This window comes from Monopterus albus, unplaced genomic scaffold, assembly GCF_001952655.1.
Source record: "Monopterus albus unplaced genomic scaffold, M_albus_1.0 scaffold31.1, whole genome shotgun sequence".
NCBI classification, from domain to species: Eukaryota; Metazoa; Chordata; class Actinopteri; order Synbranchiformes; family Synbranchidae; genus Monopterus; species Monopterus albus.
Window position 1 is genome coordinate 5,869,195 of NW_018127911.1, and position 8,271 is coordinate 5,877,465.

Sequence of the window (8,271 nt, forward strand, 5' to 3'; positions counted from 1 at the left end):
TGCTGGCTCCCGTACAACATTGCATCAGCGTTCAAAGCACTGGAGCTACTGGGTATCTACACAGACTGTGAAAAGAGCAAAGCCATCATTCTGACTTTACAAATTACTGAGGCCATCAGCTATTCCCACAGCTCCTTCAACCCCATCCTGTATGTGTTCGCTTCTCAAATCTGCATGTGATATATTTCCTGTAGACTGAACAACTCTTTACACTTTACTAGAATATTATTATTATGACGTGTATAACTGTAGCCTTAGCCATAACATGTCACTAGAAGTCGTGTGAGAATGTTTTTAGCTACACACCACTTAATTTATAAGGTAGAATTATAGTACAAATAGGACAACAACTAGTTTAAGCACTTGAAATAGAGTTCTTGACCTGCATAACCTGTATGAATAAAATATGTGCTTTTAGTAGACACCCTGGTCTGTTGGGTCAAATATCAACTATGCAAGATCAAAGGGCTACCAATTAATAAATAATAAACTCTATATTGCAAACATCACATATCCATCTATCCATTATCTATACCACTTATCCTGAAGAGGGTCACCGGGGGCCTGGAGCCAATCCCAGCTGCCACTGGGTGAGAGGCGAGGTCCACCCTGGACTCGTCGCCAGTCTATCACAGGGTTAACATTCAGAGACAGACAACCACACACCCACAGTCGACTCCTATTGGCCTTTTAGAGTTGCCAGTCAACCTAAGCTGCATGTCTGTGGACTGTGGGAGGAAGCCGGAGCACCCAGAGAGAACCCACACAGGCACAGAGAGAACATGCTAAGTCAGCAATGTCATATATTGTTTTCATTTAATATTATTAAGTTATACTTTTATTATTAGAGTTAATATTAGAGTTTGCTATACAGTATGGATTAAGCTTGGTGTGAATTTAGCTGAAAGTATAAACTGGAGAAAATGTGACATATTGCAATACTCAGCCCTAAAATCACAGTGCTGAAAAAATGTCATCTTGCTTTTTTTTCTAAAAGCATGTGGAAAAACTATGAGACATTATTACAGTCACGTATTTACATTTATTTCCAGTGTTAAAGCACAATATATTTTAACTGATGAGTCCATTCATATTAAAATGACTTGACCCTGGAGAGGTTATGGCAAAGGTAAAACCATCCTCCAAATCCTGATACATTTTAGTGAATTTAATGTAAAAGAAGAAATTGGTTGGATAAAATATCTTTAGTTGTTTGGTGTTGACTATGATGATCATAGATATTACCATGTCTTCACTGACATGGCCTTTTATGCCATCACCATTGCTGCTTACTATAAGGGGTTTTCTCAGTCTCCAGACGCTTTTACCACAGGCCTACCAACTGTAATCAAACCCTTAGTTCAGCTCTGTGGACCGAGAGGATTGACACCAGACAATGTAAAGCATCCAATACCAGTATGCTGTAGGGCCACATTAATATTTTACTGCAGTAGATATACATTTGTATTTTTTCATACATCTGAATCCTGTGGGTCTCTAGAATTGCAATTACTTGGTTTGTCCACAAGAGGACACCATTAATCATGCTGCCAGGTGAAAGATCTTTCAAGGATTATCAGCTGCCCTGTTCGTTTCGGTCCTACATTACAGTACTTTGGGATGTGACTCAACTGACACCAGCAGATACATGCAAATACATGACCAGCGTCTTCAGGTCAAATGTACTGCTGTGAACAATATTAAGGCACTGTTACTGTACTGTATTTTTACTGTATGTCAAGTGCAGACTTCACTGTTCATAGTAGATTTCAGTGTCTTTGCCAAGCAAAACAGCTGAAAGCAATTAAACATTCATTGCTGTGTACCTGCTGACAGGTACTCTCGTGAACAAAGACAGTCTAAATGTTTGTGCCCAGGTATCACCTTGGCCCTGTGGAAATGCAATCTGTTGATCTTTCAGTAGCCTATCTCTGGAGAATCTGATAAAAAAAATAAAATTCAACCCAGTACTGGATTTAGTGCATCTAAAAGAAAGGTGGGCACACGTGACATTTTATTTGCAGGAAGAGGGGCAAGTTTTGCAGTAAGACAATATTTATTGAGCCTATTTTAGCAAGCATAAATATTCAGCTCAACTTATTTTGACATTAATTTATCATTTATCAGTTGTAACCTGTTGTGGTTGTTGATTCTTCAAGTTACCAGACCTCAGTTCTTGTTCTTTTCACCCTTTACTTCCACCTGAACAGTCAGACTGGTAGTTGTAAAATGTGAAGCTAGAGTATCTGTAATTTGACAGAAAGAGAGAAAATGAACCTGCCATACATACACCAGTGTTTGAAAGTGTTATTAAAGCAATCTTGCTCCATTAGCATCTAAAAAATGGTTAAGTAGTCTTCACATGACAAATAGAGTTTTTGATAAAACATGGTAGAAATGAAAAGCAGCTGTAATCACTGTTTTATTTCATGATTTTTCTAGGGCTCATATGACTACATGTATGTGAAAAGGGGTGTCACTGATGAATGTCACCCAGCTCTGCAGTTCCCCTCAGTTCTACAAAGCTTCACGTCTTTCAGCTCATTGTTTTGGTTTTCCAGCCAAGAATTAAACTGAACTGTATTAGTTTGCTCTTATCTCTCTCGTCAGTTTCATTTATGGCTGCATCTTGTTTTCAGTAGGAAAGCTCTAAAAACCCACTGAACTGTATAGTACTTTCCCAGAACCAAACAGCAGCAATTAACCACTAAAGAGCCAAGAATGAGCTTTTTAAGGAGTCAGTGGATAGCAGATCAGGTTAATTTTTATTGGACATACTTTCACTAAATAGTTAAGTACTGGCATTATTCTTTAAAACCTACAGTGTGGGTCTGTTCACACCCATACTGGACCAAAAAAATCCTGACACATCCCTATTAAGTGTTTAACAGTCCCACTGAGCCCACATGATGCATAAGGTATTATCGGCATCCCGGTGATATGGTCCAGGCCAACACATGATGTCAGAGCCACTGTAGGCATCTATCATATGAGATTACTGGTTGAATGTTTGCCACAGAAATATTTCACTAGGGAGACCTCAGATGGGAAAACATTACAATCTAGCAGCCATCAGCTCATAACTGAATCTGAAGTCACAAATACACTGGAGAACAAATCTAATGACTTGCGTTGAACTGCGCACAGACTGCTATTACTAATTCTTATAGAATTCTATTAGGATAAGTGTTTCCTTATGGATAACTCAATAGTATTTTGATGAGTGTTATTTCACAGCTTAGTATGCAAGAGATGTGGGGTTGTATTACATCTTTCCTGGGGATGTCTTTCTGTAATACCAGTGGCAGAAGAGAGTGTTTCCCATCCTCTGTAGATGTTATGTCATTACCATAAAGACAGTTAGTCATAGTGGCTACCACAGGGAGCCAGCCCTGCTCACTTGGGCTTAACATGGATGAGGGGATGGGAGGACCTCAGGGTGAAGTAAATGGATGGGGCTGGGTTTAAAATGCCCCAGCCTACACATTAGAAACCCACACATTTGAAACATGATGGATTGTTTTCTACCAGTCTGGCATAGCAGAATGCTTCAGTACCTAAGTATGGATGTGCAATGTATGCATGCATCCATACTGTCATTTGTCAAACGAGATAAACTGTGACCCGAGGGCCTTTGGATTACTGGTGTATTAATTTAGATAACATTGCAACAAGCTGGATAATATCCACATGATAATGAACTACAGTAATTACATTCCAATTGAATGGCCACAGAATAGGATACATTTTTATATATAAAATCATTTTATTCATGTCAATTTTGATCACCAAAGAGAACGAATTCCATTTGTTTTTTTGGTTAAAAGGGAGAGTGAGAAAAGCAGAGTGAGAGGATTTAGCAGATGTTAAAAGCAAAGTATGACTCTGAAAAAAATATGAGAGAAACAAGAAGAGAGCAAGAAATCAATTGTGAAAGAGACTGAAACAGCAAACCACACTCCCAACCATTGCTCAGATTAAGGCATTTGAATAGCAACACCCTGGGTCTTTTTGTACATTTCAAGTGCTTTGTCCTCTAATCAATCCAGCCGGACACGGGCACAACATTTCCTTCCTGGGCTGCAGCACAGATTCATCAGGGTGTTAAGTGCGTTTTGAAAGCACAGGCTCAAACACACATACAATTAGTGAGAACTTTTCCGGGCAGCTTCCCAAATCTCTATAGCTTTCCGAATATATAGTAGGTAATGCTGAAAGGCTGATGGAATTACTACTTGGTTGTTAAGACAACTACGGCACATGTACTGTAGTATTAAAAAGTAACACAGGAGCCTATATGAATAATGCATATGTATATGTAACTATAAAAGGCATAATGCACCATAAACGAGCTGGGACAGCATGTAAGCAGAGAAAACACAATATCCATAGTAGCTCATAATGTTTGATACAGTGATGCTGTCATTTATATAATGGTATAATGATATAGTCACCTTAATTTTCAATACAAGCTCAAAGTTCAATAAAAGCATAATAAGTTCATCATATTTTATTAATGATGTTATTGTTATAAAATCATTTAGTGAGAACTTTTCCGGGCAGCCTCACAAATCTCTATAGCTTTCCGAATATATAGTAGCTCATAATGTTTGATACAGTAATGCTGTCATTTATATAATGGTATAATGATATAGTCACCTTAATTTTCAATACAAGCTCAAAGTTCAATAAAAGCATAATAAGTTCATCATATTTTATTAATGATGTTATTGTTATAAAATCATTTTCATCTCTCAACAACAGTTGCACCATCTGGCATTACATTTGTAGAAAAACTGAACCTATAAAGATAGCGTTTGCTGTTCTTAACAACAACAACAATAATTATAATAATAATAGAGTTTAGTTGACACAGGTACATAATGGATTGAAGGAAACAAACTATGTTGATAGTGACTGTTTTGCATGACATTTAGTAAGAAGAATTATGCAACTTTGCAAATATGTTTATTAAAAATGTTTCCTTATTATGATCTAATTTAGTTAAAGGCACCATGTGAAGTACTTGACCATTAGTACCACTATAGAGTAATGTTTTGTACCACAGCTCCCATTTTGGTTGTAGTGAGCGCATGTGCATTTCACAGTGCAGGCGACACAATACACAGTTCTGTGAATTGTTTCATGCTTTTCCATGAAACAAATATTTCATCAGCAAGTAAATGCAGTGAACATTTTCAACTTCATGGCTACACTCAGTATTATAGACGGGAGAGCTGTAAATCATTCAGCTTTGCTAACACTGTACAGCTGTCCTGCCTGAGAGCTGCAGAATAGCAGCAATGCTGGAATGGACACACCTCAATATCTAACAGTCTGGCAGTCGTGCTACAGCAATATAAAGTGGAATAGGTATGTAATCTGTATTCAGGAGGTTTGAAACACATAAGTAGGAGCTCTCTGCCTTTCTTCTATTTCCTTTCTCAGTGCAAATCTAATTTTCGGGGTCCTGCTTTTCTGGTTCATTCAGACCACTGGGTTTCAGGTCTCACTTTAGACAGCTAAAAATACTTTATCATTCACTGCCCACTGAATTAGACATGTAATTCACTTTGACTGGCCTCGTCAGTGTCTTCTTTGTAGACAGTTCAGATACCAGGAGACCACCCATATGCTGAAATGTTAAGGAATCCTCTAGTTTTACAAAGCAACCACGGTGATGTGAACAACTGCAACAAATTTACAGTAATGAAAAAGTGAAAAACAGTGAAAAAGAGAGGAAAAGAGAAGAGAGAAGAGGAAAAGAGAAAGTTTTTTGCCAGGGCATTTGGTGAAGCTGGAGAGCATATGTGGTGGTATATTGCACAGGTCTTACAGTGCTAGAATGCAATTCCCAGAAATGCTGAAAAAGATGAATGTAACAAATCAAAAATATGATGCAAAATGCAAAGTAGAAACAACCTAAGACCAGCTGCGAGATGCTCACACCCACACCCTTGAGACCCTTTCGCATTTTTAGTTACGTTAGTTCAGAGAAGCCTTAAGCCTGAGGTTGAGTAATAGCTCAGGCAAAGTGGGTCATACTGTACGCCACCATTAGCTCAAGGCACAGTTTGACCTTTTAACTGGGAAGCTTGTGGAATGGGGAACGTCTTCCTGTTCTACCCCAGATACAAAGGGAGAGTGTGGGTGTGCAAGTTTCAGGTGAGAATGTTGCTGCATCTAAACATATTTTGAGGAATCATAATACAGTTCAGGCACAGGAAGAGCATGCAAACTCCACACAAAAAGGCTCCTCTGTCCCCCGCAGGGTTCGAACCAGGAACCTTCTTGCATGGCAATCACTGCACCACTGTGCTGGCCCTGCACTGTAGAATATGTTTCTAATTAAAAATGAGCTGAGGCGGAGCAGTTCATCCAGTTATTGACTGCCTTCTTTCTAAAGCCTTCCCTACTTCCTCCTCACTAACACCTTTAATGGCCTGAGTTAAAGATGCTCTGCAAAAACACTTCTGTTAGCAAGTATTTCTTCCTATATTGTAATAGTTATAATTGCTACAATCTGTTTAAGCTGCATGTACCATCACTGCTGCTGGGAAATGTTAATTGCAGAGTGCAGACCAACTGACAAACACCTTCATTAATAGATCAGAGTTAGACACATTTACATCACTGAGGAAAGGCTATGAGCACTTTGAAGAAACCCTTGGCCGGGGTAGGAATCAAAACAAGAAAACTCTTACATTTTGCAAGTGCAAAAACAGCAAAAATGTAATGAAGTAAAAGTTAAAGACCAGTAATGCAGATATAATGAACGAGTTATTCCATCTTTCTCCTATCCTGGACATATCCCTGTTCTACTCTCAGCCTCTATGGACTCTGAATAAGGCTGGATGAAGAAACAAATCAACAAACCTCAAAAATGTCTAACTCTAAAATGCATAAAACTTGGTGTAAAGAGAGCTCTCTTGATGCTGGATGGAGTCTTATGGTTTCAGGTCTTGGGAGCCCTGCCCGCTGAGGTCAACAACCCACCTTGGGCATTGGTTAGACCTCTTCTGAGTAGAGGACTGGGAGATCAGACTGGTCTCAGCTGCTTTTCTGGAGGTGGAATTTTTAATATGAAGTGGTGCAGTAACCCCCAGGTAGTCGATGAGTGCATGCCTAACTTGCTTGCAGTCCACATGTTGAAGTGTCCTTGGGCAAGACACTGAACCCCCCCAAGTTACCCATGATGGCACATATGCATGCAGCGGCCCGGGGTCCTCGGCTCCAAACAAAATCTTGTTGTACATGTCACAATGTTACAATGACAATAAAATAAAGCTTCTTCTTCTTTTATAACATTTTTACTCTTCCTAATTCAATATCCTCCATTAGGTAGTGTTCAGTTAACAGTTTTAATATTCCTAAAATCAACATCTTACATTAGAGCCTGCCTCAAGGTGAGCTGGATGGAACTATAGTGGAATCATTTTGTAACAAAAAACAAGTACAGTATCTACATGACAAAAACATTGTCAGTTATTGTAGGTTCTATGTCTAATATGGTCATGTCCCCCTTTGTCTGGCTATGAACTGCTGTTTTGTTAATTGTTTCTGTCCATACATTTTACTTTGATCAGGTCAAAGTTTGATCACACATGACATTTCTTTAAATCTTCTTGTGTAACATCATTTGACACATAAAATAGACTTTGTGATGCTTCAAACATGATCGACACAATGGTTCTTCAATATAATTTCAGTTCAGCTGTAGTAACTGCACATTTATAGAGGAAATCACATCTTTTTCTAGATGTAAATGAGTCAACACTAGAACCGCCAAGAGGTCATTTTAACCTCCATTACTCCTAAAGCAAAAATGGTAAATAGACTGCACTTGTATAGCCATATACATTATATAGCCAGTCAGACACACCGCTCAAAACACTTTACAGTAATGCCTCACATTCTTACACACACACACACATACTTTCCAAAATTAACAATAGGCGTTGCTAGGCAACCAAGATACAAAGTGAGTATAGTGTAGTGATGAACCTGATGCGGCCTTACCTAGGCATGGGGAGAAACGTCACTACAGACAACTTTTTTACATCACTCCCCCTTGTCCATAAACTCCTAGTAAGGAACACCAGCCTGGTAGGAACTGTGAACAAAAACAGGCGTTCACTCCCACCTTCTGTGCATCACAAAGCACTACTGCATGACATCAAAGTGATGAAGAGTGACAAGACAATACTTACAATATACCAGGGCAAGGTGAACAAAAATGTGTGCATCCTCAGCACAATGCACCAGACGGTG